This window comes from Pseudonaja textilis, chromosome Z, assembly GCF_049901715.1.
Source record: "Pseudonaja textilis isolate UNSWEBS1 chromosome Z, rPseTex1.2, whole genome shotgun sequence".
NCBI lineage: Eukaryota > Metazoa > Chordata > Lepidosauria > Squamata > Elapidae > Pseudonaja > Pseudonaja textilis.
The window spans coordinates 70,396,737-70,416,572 of NC_142008.1; the positions used below are offsets into that span (position 1 = coordinate 70,396,737).

At 39.6% G+C, this 19,836-nt stretch overlaps 1 pseudogene; it reads left to right on the forward strand.

Moving 5' to 3' along the window:
- The first annotated feature begins 3,944 nt into the window (after positions 1-3,944).
- The window catches only part of LOC148124077 (E3 SUMO-protein ligase KIAA1586 pseudogene), a 48,983-nt pseudogene continuing 33,091 nt past the window's right edge, over positions 3,945-19,836 (forward strand).

A 19,836-nucleotide genomic window follows, 5' to 3' on the forward strand; every position in this document is an offset into this window, starting at 1 on the left:
TTTAAGATGCCCATGTCATCCCACAATTTAAGTGCATTAAATGCTTAAAAAAACATGCAACGTTCCATATCTTAGAAACAAGACATATGCTTCCTATGTATGACATTCAAATGCAAAACTGATATCTGTAAAAGCATCAAGAAACTGAACTAAGATAAATTCTTTGCCTGGTATCCCTTTCATAGTTATACAAAGTTCCAACTGGTGTTCAGGAACAGCTCAGTATGTTCTATTTGGCTGAGACAAAATGTCAAGGTTGGTCAAAGTATTGTCCTATTTTAGATAGAAAATCCCACAAGTAGAAAATAATAATAAATAATAACTAGCATTTCTATAAGTTCTCCAAAATCAGCAACTATCTTATTCTAGTGAATAGTAGGAATTCTTGATGATCAGAAGTGAGTAATGAAAAGGATCATATAGTAAAAAGAAATGGAGAAGAAGGGGTGGGCATGAGCAGGGGTGGGATTCAAATTTTTTAACAACTGGTTCTGTGGGTGCGGCTTAGTTGGTGGGCATGGCTTGATGGTCATGTGACTGGCTGGGTGTGGCCAACTCAATATCACTCACATTGAGGCATGCATCTCCTCACCTGGCCTCTCGTGACAGTGGGGATGCTGCAACAGTCGCAAGTGTGAAAAATGGTCATAAGTCACTTTTTTCAGTGCCACTGTAACTTTGAATGGTCACTCCACACAAGCAAAGTACCAGCAAAGGAGGAGAAAAAAACTCCAGAGAAGTTCCTGAGATAGGAAGTCTAGTCCTGCCAAGAATGTAATAAGGATTAACAGAGAGGCAGTTTCTGTAAGCAATACCAGAATGTTTCCTTCCTGCCTTCCTTACAGGATTAGGCCAGTAATTTCTTCTAACAACCAATTCTCTGAATTGCTTAGAATGTTAACAACTAGAGAATAGGTGCAAATAGGTGCCACCCCCGGGCATGAGGGGAAAATATCGAGAGTTGACTTACTTCAAGGGAGAAGGTACTGCTTTTTAAAAAAAATCTACAAATAGATAGTTTGGCACAGCTGTTTGGTTTTCAAGTAATGCCATTTGTTGCATTTGAGAATTTAATTTTAGTTCACATTCAGATTAACAGATTAACAGAGTTGGAAGGTACCTTGTAGGTCATCTAGTCCAACCCCTTGCCCAAGCAGGAGAGCCTACACCAGTTCTGACAAATGGCAGTCCAGTCTCTTCTTGAAAGTCTTAAGTGATGAAGCTCCCACAACTTCCTAAGACTAGATGTTCCACTGATAGATTGATCTCACTATCAGAACATGTATCCTTATTTCCAGGTTAAATCTCTTTGTTCAGTTTCCATCCATTATTACTTGTCTGGCCTACAGATGCTTTGAAAAATAACTTCATCCCTTCCTCTCTATGGAGCCCCTCAAATATTGGAACACTACTATCATGTGTCCCCTGGTTCACTCTTCACTAGATAGCCATGCCCAGTTTCTGTAACCGTTCTTCATATGTTTAACCTCCTGGTTGCTCTTCTCTGCAGACTCTTTTTCTAGAGTCTCAACATCTTTTTATAGTGTGGTGACCAAAACTGGATGCAGTACTCTAGGTGTGGTCTTACTAAGGCTTTATAGAGTAGTATTAGTATCTCATTTGATCTTGATTGTATCCCTCTGTTAATGCAATTTAGGAGTGCATTGGCTTTTTTGGCTGCCGCTGCACACTGCTGGCTCATTCATTTAGTTTATTCTCCCATTTGCTTTATTTAATCATTTCCTTTGCCTCACATTGATGAGATAATGATGAGATAATTTCATTCTGATGACAGAATGAAATAAATTTGGAAAACAGTTTTATCATGTTCACAAATTATAAAATGGCAAGCAAGTTTACAGGTTATGTTGGTAGGAGAAATTATGATAGCTACAGAATCTTCCATAAAAAGAGTTTCACATTTACTAAAACTTCATAAATCTCCATATTTGTCCCTATCTTATACAAATGTTGGGTTGGCAACATTTTTATTTCCATCAAGCATAATAAAGATGATGTTGAAAATGAAGTTGTCAAATTTGTCACAGGTTCTTTAACTGTACCTAACTTTGTGGCTTCAAGGTACAAAGGAACCAACACAAAACAGATTCTTAATCAACACACACACACACACACAAGCATTCACAATACCAATTGCTACTTCACTCTTCTCCACTGCTAATATTTCTACTGCTACTGCAACTACTACTCCTTGTGAACTCTACTATTCCTATTCCTGTGAGTATTGCTACAGAAAAAATATATCTTGCTTCAGGCTTTATTTCCACACATAACAAACACTTTTTTCTCTTTCCACACAAAAACACACCCACAATTGTCTCTCATTATTGCCAACATTGCAGTGCTGACTGAGGAGAGGACTTACCTAGGATAGTCCCACAGCAAGATAGGATACAAATGCATATTATTATTATTATTATTATTATTATTATTATTATTATTATCATCATCATCATCATCATCATCATCATCATCATCATCATCATCATCATTACAGTGTAGGTGTTGGCCTGCTTTCTCACAAAATTCATATTTTGAATGGTTTTCAAATACAGATTTCTTAAAGAAATACAAGCATATGATTAATTTTGCCATTGTTACTATTTCACCAAAAATAAGACCTACCCTGAAAATAAGCCTGAGCCTGATTTTTAGAGGGGTTGTAATATAAGCCCTACTGCAGAAATAAGCCCTGGTGGCATGGCCAGCACAAAAGGCAGCAATTGAGCGAGGGCCAATAATGTCTGGCAGTAGCTGCAGCACACACACGGCAGGTGAGTTGATTATTTGTCCAAGGAGCAGGAGGAGGCAGAGATATTAAAAGAAAATAGAAAAATGGCTCCTTGAGTGTATAAGGGTGCAGAGCCCTGGGTTAGGCAAACACCATGGTCATTAAGTGAACCTTCTGGTCATTAAGTGAACACTGTGGTTGTTAAACAAGTCCATTTTCCCCAATTTTTAATTTGAAACCAGAAGGAATTGTTGGAAACTAGCAAAAACCATAGAAAACCTCAGTCATATGACCATGTGGGATGTTGTAACTCAGGGGTGGGCAAACTTTTTGGCTCGGGGGCCTCATTGACTTTTAAAATTTGACAGACGGGCCACCACCTGGTGTCGAAATGCCTGTCATTACAAGTCAAAATCAAATGAATGCAATCATTCAATCATTCACATCAAACCTTAATTCTGTACCAATCTTCGGGCCGGATTAAAAAGACCAATGGGCTGGATGTGGCCCCCGGGCCGTAGTTTGCCCACCCCTGTTGTAACTGGTCATAAATGTGTATATGTGTCTGTGTGCATGTCTGTCCAAACTCCAAAAACAGGTCAAGTAGCTCTGGGGAGGTCAGTTGTAAATTAGAACACTTGCTAAGCAACTGGCCATTAAGCAAGGATCACTTGTATTTGGTTTGCCACCTGGCCATACCCATCCAGTCACATGCCCACCAAGCCATGCCCACCAAGCCAGCCCACAGAAACAGTTGTTAAAAAACTTGAATCCCACCCCTGGGCAGGGGTGTGGTTTCTGGCTGTAGATGCAGCCCACCAGCCCCTCAACTGGCACATGCAGTGTTTCCAGAGCCCACTCCCACCACCAGGCTGACAGCAAGCAGAGGTAGAGGGAGGAACATGATGTGGACTGCTGAATGCGCTTACTCCATCCCACTGTCTGTTTTGGCTTGCGACTGGAGAGCAGGTTGCTGTTGGTCATCTTCACCTTGGCCCCCTCACGGGTCTTGCTCTTGGTCTTTGATTGGAGCATGTTCCCCTCATGCACCTGATCACGGTGACCCACAGTGGTGCCAAGGTGCATCAGGTGCACAAGAGGTGCCCTTCCCAAGCAGATCCAGCAGAAAGTGGGGGAAGCCAAGTAGACATGGTAAAGCACACCAAGGCACAGAGGACAAAAGACAGCCATCATGAGTGGGAAAAGCCAGATCTCCATTGGCACCATGGCCACCCAGGCCCAGCAGAGATGGAGGGAGGCACATGATGGCAGTGGCTTAATGGACCTGTGTGAGCTGCTGGAAGCCTTGCTGGTGCTTAAAGGAAACCTGCAAGTTATTATAGGAAAGCCTGGATTCTATTGAGGGCTGTATTTGCCTTCAATTAAATTGATATAGTTGCTCTTCAGATCTTTTAGTTAATGACATGGATATTGTTATAATCAATATATGCCCTCTATTCTCTATTCTCAAGTCTTCATAAATACATCTGGGTGTATGAATGCTTGAAATTTTACTAGTTCAAATACAAGGGAACAAGGTAAACATTTAAATATGTATGTTATTGTCTCCTTCCTCCTTTTTTTTTTTAAAAAAAGATAAACTGCAATTTTCTATTGAAGCAAATCAGAAATTTGGATCTAGATCAATGGTGGTATTCAGCCAATTCGCACCAATTCCAGAGAACCAGTAGCAACAATTTGGCCTGGGTCGTCGAACTGGTAGTGACTTCGGGCTGGCTACGCCCCCTGACCTGGTCGCCTGGTCACCACTTGCTCACCCTTTCTGGCTGCTCACCACCTCCCTATCTATGTTGCCGTCACCACATGGCCCAACTAATTGCCTCGCCAGTTGCCTTGCTGATGCATGGTCAGCTTAGCTACATCAAAGGTAAGCAATGCATGCTGCCCGCTGACCCTTTGCCTTGGGTTGGGCGCTGGGGCCCCAGGGAATACGCTATTCCTTGAAGCCCTGGAGCCACTGACTGCTTCGGCTGGGTCAGGGAATGTGTGATTCCCTAGCTCTGGCCTTGCCCCAAAGCTGCCGCCCACTCGCCATCTGCTCTCCCTTAAGTGCGATGCATCACCCATTTTCTCCTCCTTCAGAGGCTCTGGCCTTTAATCTCCTCACTTCCTCCCCTACGACTGCCTCTTTCATCATCCGTGGCCATGGCCTTACCTTCCTCCCATGGCTGGCTGCCAGGGAAAGCAAGCCAGGACTGAGAGCCACTGAGCTCCCCACCAGTCTGCATCTCGCCCCCCTTATCATGAGATGTCTGCAGATGATGTCTCTTTGCCAGCCGTAACCAAGCCGGATGGCTGGAGGCTTCTTGCACCAAAAACTATCAGCCTCTGCTTTTCGAATGTGCCAAAAAAGAGTTTCATCACCACCCTGTTCTTCACACTGGCCACACACACACACACACACACCATTGCTTGCTGAACCAAAAGGACTTGCCTGGGCAAGTACCTCCACTCTGGCATAGCAGGCAATGGGGCACACTCCGATGCAAAGAACAGGGCGGCAAGTCCCAGTTGTTGCTTCTTTGCCACCAGAACCAAGCCAATAGCCCACAAACTGTCTCCTAGCAGAAGGTCCCAGGACCTCACATGTGCACACATGAGGCTAGGATCTTCTGCGAGAAGATAGTGTATGGGCAAGTCCTTATGGAACCCTGAGATGCATTGCACATGCTCTGTGTATGCCTGAGAAGGAGGAGAAGATTTGGGTGAACTTTTCTGCCTCCCTTCACTTCGCTCCACTGCTGCTCGGAAGGCAGCCACCCCAGCCTGTCCCTTTAAGGTACTTCAATGTGGAGGGAGGGACCAAAAAGAGACAGGTAGGGTGCAAGAGCTACCTTCTAACTCCCAGCCGAGTCATCCCCATCCCACTGCCAAGAAGCCTCCAGCCGCCACCTCTTTGCTGGCAGGAGAATCCTCCAGCCACCACTTCTGACTCAGTTCTGGCCAGCAAAGAAGTGGCAAAAAGGCATGGTGGCTGTAGGCTTCTTGCAGCAAAAATTACCGACCTCTGGCTTTGCTCCACTTCTCCAACATGCCGCCATGGCTGCGTTCAAGACACCAGCCATGCAGGTCCACCCCATTGAGCCTGCTGCCCTGGAGGGACTTGCCCAAGCAAGTCTGAGTGGAGTGGTGCAGCAGGCAATGGGGTAAACCTGCATGGCCAGCACCTAGAACATGGCAGCAACAGCACATTGGAAAAGTGGAGCAAAGCCAGAGGTTGGTGGTGTAGGCTTCTTGAAGCAAAAATTACCAACCTCCAACTTGCTTGGGCAAGTCCTCCGGTGCAGTGGGCTCAATAGGATGGACTTGTGTGGCCGGCGCCTAGAATACTGCAGTGGCAGTGTGTTGGAGAAGCAGAGCAAAATCAGAGGTCGGTAATTTTCACTGCAAGAAGTGTACAGCCACTGTGTCTTCTTTTCAGTGCAGCTGGAATCCATTCACACACACAAAAAAAACACACAGTGGCTGCAGGCATGTCGTGACAAGGGTAAGATGTGGGCTGGCAGGGACCCAGTAACAACAGTGGCTCAGCTCTGGCTTGCCTTCCCTGAGAGCCAGCTGCAGGAGGAAGGTAAAGTCACATCCATGGGATGATGAAAGAGGCGGTCATGGGGGAGGAAATGAGGAGATTAAGGGCCAGGTCCTCTGAAAGGCCTGCCCGGGCAGAAAATAGGTAGATAGATAGAAATTCAATTTTTTTCCTACCAGGTTCTGTGGGCATGGCTTGGTGGGGGGTCATGTGACTGAGTGGGTATGAATGATGTCAAGTTGGACATGCCCACTCAGTCACATCACCCTTCCCCACCAAACCACAACCACAGAAACGGTAGAGGAAAAAATTGGATACCATCACTGATCTAGATCTGAATGTTTTTAAACTTAGAGGCTGCAGATCTTTATAATTTAATTGGATTCATCATTAACTTTAATCCATTATTAACTTCCTCTTTTTCTTCAACAGCAAGTATTGTACAGCTGTTTAGATAAGAATAATTAAGAACAATGTAGTTTCTTGTAAATTCCTTTAAGAATAACGTGAACAAAATGACTAAGCATCAAAATCAGGCCACACACAAAAGATGGGTAATATTTAATAACTTTCAGAAAGGCAAGATAAACTAATTTTGCTTTAAAACAGGGTGGTCTTCAGATCAAGTATTGGCAAAAGAACATGAGCTTTTATCTGGAATACATTTTTTCACTTCTCAAGGAGGGCAAGAGGACAAAACATGAAAGTAGTCTATTGATGCGAGAACAGAAGACAATTCTGTCTAGAAGAGTAGCAAAATTATAAAAGTTACAAGTCAGTCCAAAATAAATTTAGAATACGCACGTTTGCAAAGTAAGTATACTTGTAAAACAGTATTTTGGATATAATGTGATTTAATTCCAATGAAAAATAGCTATTAGTTACAAATATGAACCCTAAAAAAACAAACCATATAATTTGTATTATTCCACTATTGAATGAAAGCAGAATTAATCACATGAAAGAATACAACTATTGTATATTGGGATTATCATTCCATTTAACCCTGGAGTTACATTTCAAAGAATGATTGATTCAACAGGTCATATCTATTTCAGACTGGAACTTCCGTAATTCTATGCTAGTAGGACATGAAAACTGAATATTCTGAAAATTGTAATCCAATATATTTGGAGATTAGAGAACAATGCAGAGCACTAAATAATGTAGTGCCTTAAATTTATATAACTTGACTTGCTAATATCCAATTGTCTCAAATATTAACTCAGGTCACTGCAGGAATAATCCATAGATATTAAACATTGCCTTATTTTTTCTTTAAGGCCAAATTGTGAGAAACTTCAAAGATGTAACTATAAACTAGATTTTTCTTTACTTTTGTCCTGTATAGTAAGGATCATAATCTGAACATTAATGAGGAGTTTTTACTTTTTATTCCTGTCACACTACAGTATTATTAAAAACATGTAATATGATCAATTTCCCAAAACTGATCCATCTTTTAAAAAACGAAATACTGTGATATCAGATAGAACTAGTTCAAATTCTGATTACATTTTTACTGGTTTAAATCAGAAAACTAAAAAGAGAATTAGAGTGCTTCCACTGTAACAGGGATACTGAAATCAAGACAATAAAATAATCTCCCTGCATCCAAATGCATTCAGAACATTCTGCCACTCATTGATACACAGTACAATGAACTTTACACTGATATTTAAAACTTTTTAAAATTAGTGACTGTTTAAGAATGGTTCTGTCTATTGGACTTCCTAGAAGTGCAAAGATGAGCAGATCTGGGGTGGGATTCAAAAATTTCAGCAACTGTCCAATTGCTGGGTGGGCATAGCCATGGTGGGCATGGCCTACCAGAACATCCAGGAGGGCTGTTTTTTTGCCTTTCCATGGGTCCAGATGCTTCCCTCAGCTGCTGGGAGGGTAAAAACAGCCTCCCCCAGGCTATGGAGGCCCTCTAGAAGCCAGAAACAAGCCCATTTCGTGACTTCCAGTACTTCCCAGAGGGCATTTTTTGCCTTGCCAAGGGTCTGGAAGCTTCCCTCAGGCCTCTGGGAGAGCAAAAATGTCCTCCCCCAGGCTCTGGATATTTGAGGCCCGGGGAAAGCCAGAAACCGGCCCATTTTTGGACTTCTGGAAGGCCTATTCTCCCCCTCCCAGAGCCTCTGCGTGGACCCTGCACTTACCTGCATCGAAAATGGATGGTGTGGAGACTCCTGGGAGGGGCAGTGTGGGGTGGGGAGGGCCATCCAGTTGGTTCAAATATCAGTTCAGTGAACCAGATGCAAATTTAACATCTGGTTCGCATGAACGGGTTCAAACCGGTAGAATCCCACCCCTGGAGCAGATGCTTTCAGTAGCTAACAAGACAGATTTTGCAGTGGAGACTGTTGCTAGATTCCAAGATAGCTAATTCCAAGGTGGAAAAAAAAGAGAACTTGTTGAGATGTCCGCAAGAGGGCAGCAGCAGTAGATGCAGAGTGAGGAGCTCCAGCGGGCACGGGCAGTGCCAGGTGATAAGCTCTCTAATCCCTGCAGTTCCAGCCAGTGAGATGGAAAGCCTAATGCCCGAGACTTGCCAGCAAGCCAGAAAAGAGCTCCATTCCTCAGCAAACGCTCAATTCAAAAGTACTCTGAGATCTCCGATTCCTCCCATCCTTGACCAGCATGCCGGAGCGCTCTATTCAAAAGTGCTCAATGATCTGAGACTCGACCCATCCTTACTAGAAGGTAAGGCAGTGAGGCTCGCCCGTAACAGGGAGCTCAACAATCATCCTTGCAGGGTGGTGAAAAGATGAGATTCATCCCATCCTTGCAGGGCGGTGAGTACCGGGAGCTGTGAGTCGGTCTTCAGACATTTGCAGCAAGGGTGTGAAGCAGACTGCTTCCCCACTGCCACCCCTCCTTCCCTCTTCCCTCTTCACCAAATTGCAAATCCAGACTTCCTCTTTAAAAGGACAGTAACTTTGGACTTTCATAAGTACGGAAGTATTGTTATAACTGAACTTCTGTGAAGATTGGAAGCAATTTTATTTCCTGTGATAGAAGCAGAAGTCAGGAGTGAATGTTCAGTACAAATCTGAGTCTACATAGTAAAAATATAAACTGTTCAAATTGCTAGTGCAAGACTATCTTTCTTTCTCTTTCTCTTAAAAGCAACAAACTTTGAAAGTGTATTTAAATTAACTAGGAGGTGGCCAGAAATCCCATTCATCAAGGGAAAACAAAACAAAAAGTTTCCTGTTGCCTCCCAGTGAATTGTTCTGTTTATCTCTGCTGAAGAAGGGGCCAGAGATCCCCCCTTCAACATCTTTGCATCTTTTTCTCAAAAATTCAATCTACAAAACAAGAAATAGAGTGTAAACCCTTGCTCACTGATTGTTTTCAAGCAGCCCAGAGACCTCCTGCCAGTTTATCGAGGATTATAAACCTATTCTCAGATATCAGCAACAGCTAAGCAAAGTAAAGCAATAACCCTTTACTTACCAACTCTCAATACTACTTCATACTACTTCATTACTTTCATTATCTCAAAAAAATCAATTTCTTTAAAATAATTAATTTTTATCAAATGATCAATTGATTTATTGTTTTATTGCTTAGTATGATTGAGTGTTTAGTGCATATAGTATAATTACTGAATATCTGATTAGTAAAATCAGTGATTTAGTGAATTTAATTGACCAGTGTGTTTAGTAATTACTGAAATAAATTAGGCTGTTAGGCTGTTTGTTGCTTAGCAAAATTATTTGATTAGAGTGATTTGAATAACCAGTTGATTGATTGATTGATTTTTAGTAACAAGCAACCTTACTTTTGATTTGTTCTTGAACATATCAATTAACATTTATTAATTACCAACATTCATTAAGTAACTATCTACCTATCACATTAACTAGCCATTGGAATTGATTACTGTACTATTGCCATTGACCATGCCAGCCAAAAACTCCAAAACAAAACAAAAGAAAAATATCTGTACCAATGACCTCCCAGATTCCTGCACATGTTTCAAATGTCTTGAAACCACCAATGAAAGCAAAATTTACATCAAATGCTGCCTATGTAATAATCTAGCCCACCCTCCCTGCTTAAACGCAAACAAAAGCCTAGCTGATATGGTTAAAAATTCAGACACATTCTTGGGGAGAGGGGAGGAGCTGGCATCGCGATGGTATGGTCTGCAATCAAGCTCCAAGATTGCAGCTGATATCTTCGCCCCTGGCCGGTCCAAACGGACCTAAACCATCCCGTAGAGATGGTGATAGTGAAGGGCACATCCTGTGGATCCCAGGGACACTGCAAAGTCCCTGGTTGATTCAGGAGAAGTCCCTTTTGCCGGCGGCGGAGAGGTAGCCCCAAAGCTGCTGAAGTTGGGACAGCTCCAGAAAGGAAGAGACTGAAAGAGAAAGTGTGTCGGCTAGGTGAAAATCTTTTTTTTTTTTACTAATATTTTGAGAATTGAAAGGACACTCTAAATATAAGAAGAAACCTGTAAGATTTTTGACAAAATTGAATAAGCGGCGATTTTTAAAGGAAGACGTCAAAGTGAGGCTTGGCTTTTTATTTTTTACTTTTTTTACTGGACTTTATTGTGACTTAGCAGTTAACTGGACTGAATTTTCCTCTCTATATATTCTTTTTTTCTCTTCTCCTTGATTTTTCAATTTTTTAGATTAGAAGCTCCCTTTAGTTACTTTTCTTTATATATATATATATGTATATGCTCTCTCTCTCTCTCTCTCTCTCTCTTTTTTTTTTTTTTTTACCTCAATTACATTTTTCTGGGAAAGAAGCGGGAAATGAGAACAAAGAAACTTTGTAACACTGCCAACTAGAGGCTTGAAAATATTATACTTGAAGTGAAGAGAACTGTGAAAGACTCCTTCTCAAGGACATTGCAACTTGATAAGACAGAGGGAAGAGTGCGGAATATTATTACAGGTGTTCTTCTGGACTTCTATCAACAATCTAACACTTGAAGCTTGGCTTTGAAGTTTGTGGAGAAGAGAGTCATAATAAGAGCCTTGGATAATTAAATAAAGTGCAGTGTGTTTTCATCTATTTTCTTCTAGTTGTGTTACCCCTCCTTACCAGCTCTACTGTAAACTATTATTTTTGCAATATTTTTATTTTCGCTTTTTATTTTAAATATCTCCTTACTCATCAGAGACACCCTGGAACATGAACAGAAACGTCCAAATGCTATCTTATTTGGCCTCGAAGACACCAACAAATCAGATGACATCAGAAAAGTTTGTGATATCATAAGCAACTCAAATACAACAAACATCTCTCCTGAAGATATCATTGAAATAACCAGAGATGGCCATGGGTGCAAATACAATGACGGCTCTGTGGGCCCAAGATTTTGTAGAGTTGTATGCAAAAATGAGTCCAGCAAACGCATATTCATTCATACAATAAATGCCATTGCAAAAACCAATCCCAACCACAAAAAACTTTGCTCAAGACCAGACTTATCCATACTACAAAGAATCCGCTCCTGTGAACTCCGCACAGAACTCAAAAACCATCTAGACAACGGAGAAAAGGATCTATACGTTGAGTACAGAGCTGATTGCATCAAAAGAAGGTCACATAACCCACAACTCCGCATCCCACCCCACCCCATCCAATCCAACATCACTCAAAACTAGGCATGCACACCCCTAACTAGCTCTATTCCAACTACAACTGGCCTTAAAGGCAAGCTACTCAATGCAAGAAGCCTTGTAAATAAAATACCTGATTTTTCCTCTTACTAAATATGGCTAAATTCGACATCATATTTGTCTGTGAAACATGGCTCAATGCATCTCTCCCTGACTCCATTACCACAGTAAGAAACTATCATGTTTACTGATCAGATCGTGAAATCTGTAGAGGTGGTGTTGCTATCTTCTATAAAAAGTCCCTACATCCAAAAATAATCCAAGTTACCCAGGAGCTTGCTATTCCTGAGACCATTGTCTGTGAACTGTCCTTAAATATCACATTTCATTTCTTACTATGTTACAGAGCCCCTGATTATGACATCGAATATGTAAACAAGCTAAATACACTACTAACATGGGCAGCATCCTGCCCACACACTTTTATCTTTCTTGGTGACTTCAATCAACCTCATATTAACTGGACTCTAAACGAATGTAAAACTGAACCCATACATGCAACCTTCTACAATGCTGTAACAAATCTGAGACCGGAACAACTAGTAACCAACAATACTAGACTTAACAACTGCCTCGATCTCATCTTCTGCAATAGTTTGAATTCAATTTATGGAATACAAATTAAAGAACCCTTTTCCAACAGTGACAGCATGATTGACTTTTGTCTCAATATACGTCCACACAAAAATCATCACAATGACAGAATCCCCAATTATAACTTGAAAAAAGGCAACTATGATCTTATAAATAACGATCTCTCAGCTCTTGATTGGCAATTTCTATTCTCTGGATGCAATACTGTAGAAGACTATTACAACATATTTTTACTTGAAGTCAAAAGAGTCATCAAACTCTATGTACCATTAACAACTCCCAAAACCAGAAAAAACAAATTACCCAAAGCAATAAGGAAGCTTCAGTCCAAAAAGAAATTACTTTGGCAGAAAAACAAATCTGGTCACGTTGCCAATACAAAAAATTATGCCACCAGATAAAAACTGAAGGCACCAATTATCACATTAAACAAGAAGAAAATCTTCTATGCACCAATTCCACCCGAGCTTTCTACAACTTTGTAAACAACAAAAAGACTCAAGGTCCATCTCACCCCTGAAAGGACCTAATGGTAAAGACTGCAATGATGACCCCATCAAGGCAAACCTCTTTAACACATTCTTTGGCTCAGTATTTGTAAACAGCAATAGATCATGCCCAGTATTTCCTAGTCAAACCACAGACAACTACAATGATCTAATACATATTGATTTTACAGAAGACAATGTTGAAAAAGCACTACACAATCTAAAACCATCTCTATCTATTGGACTGGATGGAATATGTGCCTACTTCTTAAAAAAGCTACCCACTGCCATAGCAGAGCCTCTAAGCATAATCTTTGAAAAATCTTCCAGGACCAGCTCCTTACCAAAACTATGGTCACAAGCCGTGGTCATCCCCATCTTCAAAAAGGGAGAGCCCAGCCTAGTTGAAAATTACAGACCAATCTGCTTATTCTGCGTCACCTGTAAAGTCATGGAATCAATTATTAACCAATCCATTATCCTCCACTTAGAGACAACTTACTCTCCATTAAACAATTTGGTTTCAGAAAAAAAACTATCCTGTAATCTGCAACTCTTACACTGCAAAAACATACGGACTACACAACTTGATCAGGGCAAAGCAATAGATGCAATCTACATAGACTTTTGTAAAGCCTTTGATTCAGTGGTACACAACAAACTACTACTAAAATTAAAATCTTATGGTATCTCTGGACACCTACATAACTGGATAGTAGCATTCCTGTCAAACAGACAACAAATGGTCAAAATTGGGAGCGTCCTATCAAATTCTGTACCTGTCAACAGTGGTGTCCCCCAAGGCATTGTTCTAGGATCAACTCTTTTCATACTCTACATACATGACCTCTGTGATCATATCAAGAGCAACTGCGTTCACTTCGTTGATGATGTAAAACTATTCAACACCACAGACAATACTGCTACCCTTCAAAAAGACCTTGACTATGTATCAGAATGGTCAAACAAATGGCAACTTCAAATCTCAACAAATAAATGCTCTCTCCTACATATTGGCAAAAAAAAATCAGAAAATAAAATTCAGGCTGAATAGTCAAGACCTTGTTGATGATCCAAACTCTGTCAAGGATCTTGGAATACTCATCTCAAATGATCTAAGTGCTAGAGCCCACTGTAACTACATAGCTAAAAAGGCATTAAGAGTTGTTAACCTAATCTTACATAGCTTTTTCTCTGGTAATATTACACTAATAACTAGAGCATACAAAACATTTGTTAGACCAATACTCGAATATAGATCATTTTAAAAAGAAAAAAGCAAAGTCTATCTTCCCAAACAATTTCTTTTAATTAGGAAAGCATCAAATTGGCAGTCTGTTGTAATTCCAGATCTGGGACAACCTGGAATTACACAACATAGTATTGGAAATTAGAAACACCTCCCCCCTCAAGAGTCACATTGCCCAATAGAAGTAAATCAACATTGTCTGGTGTCATCAATATTCACCTCCAGGTCTCAGCAGGGCCAGCTTTTGTTTCCATGGGAAAGAGAACCACTTAGCCTAAACAACTCTCTCTATCTCCCTCCTCCCATCTTAGGAATGTGGCAAGCCTGAAACCCTTCTCCCCATGATCAGCAAAGAGAAAGAGAGAAAAGGAATATATAATAAGGCTAAATAAAATGGCTACACATGTGTCAAATTTGGGCTTGAGACCTTCCTTCCTTCCTTGACACTAAAAACATAGGATAAAGAAAATGGAGCAGAAATCCTTAGTGCAAAATTTCAATGCCTTTCAATCAGGTTTTTAGAAAAAATGTGCCAAATGTTTGATAAAATTGACAAAGCATGTTCTAATGAGGTTGTAAAACAAGACCAAACTATAACGGATATCTCTGAAATTAATTTGAAGAGGGATTTAAATGTAATATAAATTGATCTGATGGATGACTCATTCTCTAAAGAAGATAAACAGATATTAAAATAGGAAATTTAAAAAGAAAAAGAAATAAAGGAGAGAGGGAGGGAGGGAGGAGAAAGATAATGAGATATCTATTCTATTCCAATCACCTGCTCCAACAGGGTTAGAAGGGTGTGTGTGTTCTCTTTGTAATTTACCAGTACATTTTGGTTTTGCCTTCTTCAGAATTGGCATTGTAATACATTGAGGAAAAGTAATTTTTAGGGTGGAGATCTGATCCAATGGATCCTGTTTAAAGCCTCAACAAAATGTGAGAGCTTCCTGATAGTCTTGACCATGTTTCGTTCACAAAACCTTTAATAGAAGCCAAAGATGTTTCAATGTGCTGGCAAAGATGTTTCAATGTGGAAAAGGGCCTCAGTCTAAATTAGGCCTCATTCCAATTTGATGCATCAGGTCTCTCTCTCCTTCCCTCCCTCCCTCCCTCCTAGACTGGTTTTGCTCAATTTATCCTGCGGGGCCAGAACTTTAAACATGGGTGGATGGATAGAGAAAATGAGAGAGAGAGAAAGATTGGTAGGTAGGTAGGCAGGCAGGCAGGCAGGCAGGCAGACCTTTTGGATGAATGTATAGATAGATAGGTAGGTATGTTTACTATGGAAATGAGGAGAAGAAAATATTACCCAAAACATGGTCAGAAGCATATATTACACTATACTGAAGGAAAATACAGACCTGCAGCAAGTTAAAAATTATAGACCTATATCCCTATTAAATTCAGATTATAAAATCTTTGCTTCAATCCTGGCAGAAAGACTGAAAAGATATTTAAATAACTTTATCCATGCTGATCAAAATGGATTTCTGCCAAAGAGACAAATCAAAGACAATGTGAGAATAATTCTGGACACTTTGGAATACTATGAGGCACATCCAGAAAAGCAAAAGGTCTTGATGTTTCTAGATGCACAAAAAACCTTTGACAATGTGAGTTGGCAATTCATCTTACTGCAATTGATACAAATGGGCTTTGGTAAAAAATTTATCCAAGCCATTGAAATGATATATCATAAACAAACTGCAAAAGTTATGGTAAATGGAGAATTAACAGAATCCATAGATATAAGAAAAGGGACAAGACAAGGTTGTCCACTGTTGCCTCTGCTGTTTGTGTTAACATTGGAAGTGTTGAATAGGAATATTAGAGAAGAAAAAGAAATAAAAGGAATGAAAATAAAAAAGGAAGAGTATAAATTGCAAGCCTTTGCAGATGACCTGGTATTTATATTAGAGGATCCATTGGAAACAACACCTAAATTAATAGAAAAGATAGAAGAATATGGAAGAGTAGCAGGTTTGAAAATAAATAAAGATAAAACAAAGATATTAACAAAGAATATGTTAGCAAGAAAGAGTTGGAAGAAGTTTTAGAAATACAGGTCACAAATAAGGTTAAGTATTTAGGGATATACATTACATCAAGATGTAGCACACTGAAGGAGGGTAACTATCTTAAACTCAAACAGCAGATTGTGACAGATTTGACAAAATGGGAAAATTTACAATTATCATTGATTGGGAGAATATCTACAATTAAGATGAATATATTGCCTAGAATTTTATATCTATTCCAGACAATTCCAATTCAGCTAGGGAAAGAGTTTTTTGAAGACTTAAATAGAATTGCGCTGAAATATATTTGGAAGGGTAAGAAAGTGAGAATAAAACTTAAACTGTTACAAGATGCAAAAACAAGAGGAGGGTTTGCCTTGCCCAACTGGGAGTTATATTACCAGGCGACAAATCTGATGTGGGTAAAGGAATGCATAACACTAAGGAACAGTAGACTATTGACTTTAGAAGGATATGACTTGCTGCTGGGATGGCATGCTTTCCTCTGGTATAAGGGAACTAAAACACAGGGGTATTTTAGAAGACATTACATTAGAGAGGCACTTTTTTTGAACTGGGAGAAGATAAAAAGACAATACTACTTAAAAATTCCATTATGGATATCTACCATTGAAGCTTTTTCTTATCCAATAATATATAAAAAGGAACAAACAGTTAGATATGGTGGGATATTGAATGAAAGGGGTGAACTTAAATCTATGCAAGCATTGGAAGAACAAGGTGTAAAAATGAATTGTTTTTCATATTTGCAAATACAATCTAGATTTGATAAAGATTTTAAAACAGAAGGTATTTATGATAAGTTGACTGATTTAGATAAAATTCTGATGGGTACTGATGAAAAGGTAATTTTAAAACTCTATGGACATTTATTAGAATTTAAGTTGGAAGAAGAACAAGTTAAAGAAACAATGATTGCTTGGGGGGAAATTTTGGATATGGGATTGATTTAGAGAAATGGCAAGAATTGTGGTCTCAGAATTATAAAATGATAATATCAACTGCATATAAAGAAAATTTGTATAAGATGTTTTACAGGTGGCACCTACCCTGTCAAGAATTGCAAGAATGTTTAAGAATAAATTGGATAAATGTTGGAAATGTCATCGGATACCTGGTTCATATTACCATTTGTGGTGGACATGCTCAGATACAAAAAGATATTGGAGCAAAATCCACACATGGTTGGAAAAAATGCTAAAACAACACATAGACTTTAAACAGGAGATCTTTTTATTGGGAATTATACTGGAAATGTACAATAAAGAGCTGAAATCCCTCTATTTTTTTTTTGTTGGGCTAGAGATACATATAAATCTCCTAACTTTGGTGCTTCTAACAGTTTATTTTGATGTTTCTGGATATGTGTTTCTTGAAGGCCTATAATATCTAAGTTCAATTTCTGTAATTTAGTTATCATTTTTTTCCTCTTAATTTGTGAATTTAAACCATTGATGTTAATGGAAATCAATTTGATTTCTTCTGCCAGAAAATTATGGACTGTGCTGAAATGAGTAAATTGACATTTGAAATTAGAGAGCAAAAAGACAAACAATTTTATATGATATGGGATTTGTTTTATCAATGGTTGGACAAGAAGACATGGTAATGTAATAGATCAGATAATTTTGTAATAGAAGTTTAATAGATTGATATAAAATCTAATATAGACATATATAACCATTGGATGAAAGTACAATATAAACTTTGGAATAAACTTTGGAATATCTCATATGGAATGATGGAATAGATAGTTTGGTCATGGATGATTAATAACTGATAAATATATAAGCATATGTTAGCTTGTCAATGTGAAAATTTATATAAACTGTGAGTAATGACTGTGAGGGGATAGCACAAAAGATTTGTAACCAACTGACACACTGTATTTATATAAAGTGGAAGGTGGTTTTGTGTTTTTATGTTTTGTTTGTATATGTTTATCTTAAAAATAAAAACTTTTATAAAAAAACATGGATGGATGGATGGATGGATGGATGAATGGATAGATAGATAGATAGATATAGAGAGAGAAAGAGAGAGGCAGAGAGAGATGTAAGTAAGTAGGTAGGTAGCTATATAGATAGATATATTGGTAGATAGGTAGGTAGGCAGGCAGGCAGGACTTTTGGATGAATGTATGGTTAGATAGGTAGGTAGGTAGGTAGGTAGGTAGGCAGGCAGGCAGGCAGGCAGGCAGGCAGGAAGACAGACAGACAGACCTTTTGGAGGGATGGATGGATAGGTAGGTAGATTGGTAGATAAGTAGATAGATAGATAGATAGATAGATAGATAGATAGATAGTTTGGTGGGTAGGTAGAAAGAAAGATCTATATTGGTAGATAGGTAGGTAGGTAGGTAGGCAGGAAGGCAGGCAGGCAGACTGACTGACAGACCTTTTGGATGGATGGATGGACAGGCAGACAGACAGATAGACAGACAGAATGCAACAGCAGCGACACTTTGGGAAAGTACAGCCACTCTGGCTTTGGTCTACTTTCCTGATGTGCCTGCAGGGCCGGCGCTTCGAACATGGATGGATGGATGGATAGATAGAGAGACAGAGAGAGACAGAGAGAGACAGGTCGATAGATAGATAGATAGATAGATAGATAGATAGATAGATAGATAGATAGACAGACAGACAGACAGACAGATCTATATTGGTAGATAGATAGATAGATAGATAGATAGATAGATAGATAGATAGACAGACAGACAGATCTATATTGGTAGATAGATAGGTAGATAGGTAGGTAGGCAGGAAGACAGGCAGGCAGGTAGGTAGGTAGGCAGGAAGACAGACGGACAGACCTTTTGGATGTATGTACATATGGATGGATAGACAGACGGACAGACAGAAAGACAGACAGACAGAATGCAACAGCAGTGGCACTTTGGAAAGTAGAGCCACTCTGGCTTTGTTCTTTCCCGATGTTCCTGCAGGGCTGGCACTTCAAACATGGATGGATGGATAGAGAGAGAGAGAGAGAGAGAGAGGTAGGTAGATAGGTAGGTAGGTAGGCAGGCAGGCAAGCAGGCAGGAAGAGAGGCAGACAGACCTTTTGGGTGGATGGATGGGTGGGTGGGTAGGTAGGTAGGTAAGTAGGTAGGTAGGTAGGTAGGTATCTTTGGTTCTTTGGTCTTAAACCCATTAAGTCTGTTTGCAGGAGTAACCTTACTTTTCTCTTGGCTACAAGCATTACAGTTTAAATACTTGCTACAGGGTTTCAATTTTACTCCCTCTGATAATTCAACAGTTTGTTTGAGCATTTTGAAATTAATGTGCCCTAGACATCTATGCAGTAAATGTATACATTCATCATGTGGCTTAACAAATAAACTGAATTAGCCATCTTCAACTGGTCATCATGTATTACATATAAATCATTCACTAATGTAGTAGTAACACTTTTACCCTCTTTCTCTATTATACAGTTATCTCCCCTAAAGGTTACTACATAACCAATATTAACTAAAGCCCTTACTGATAGCAAATTAAATTT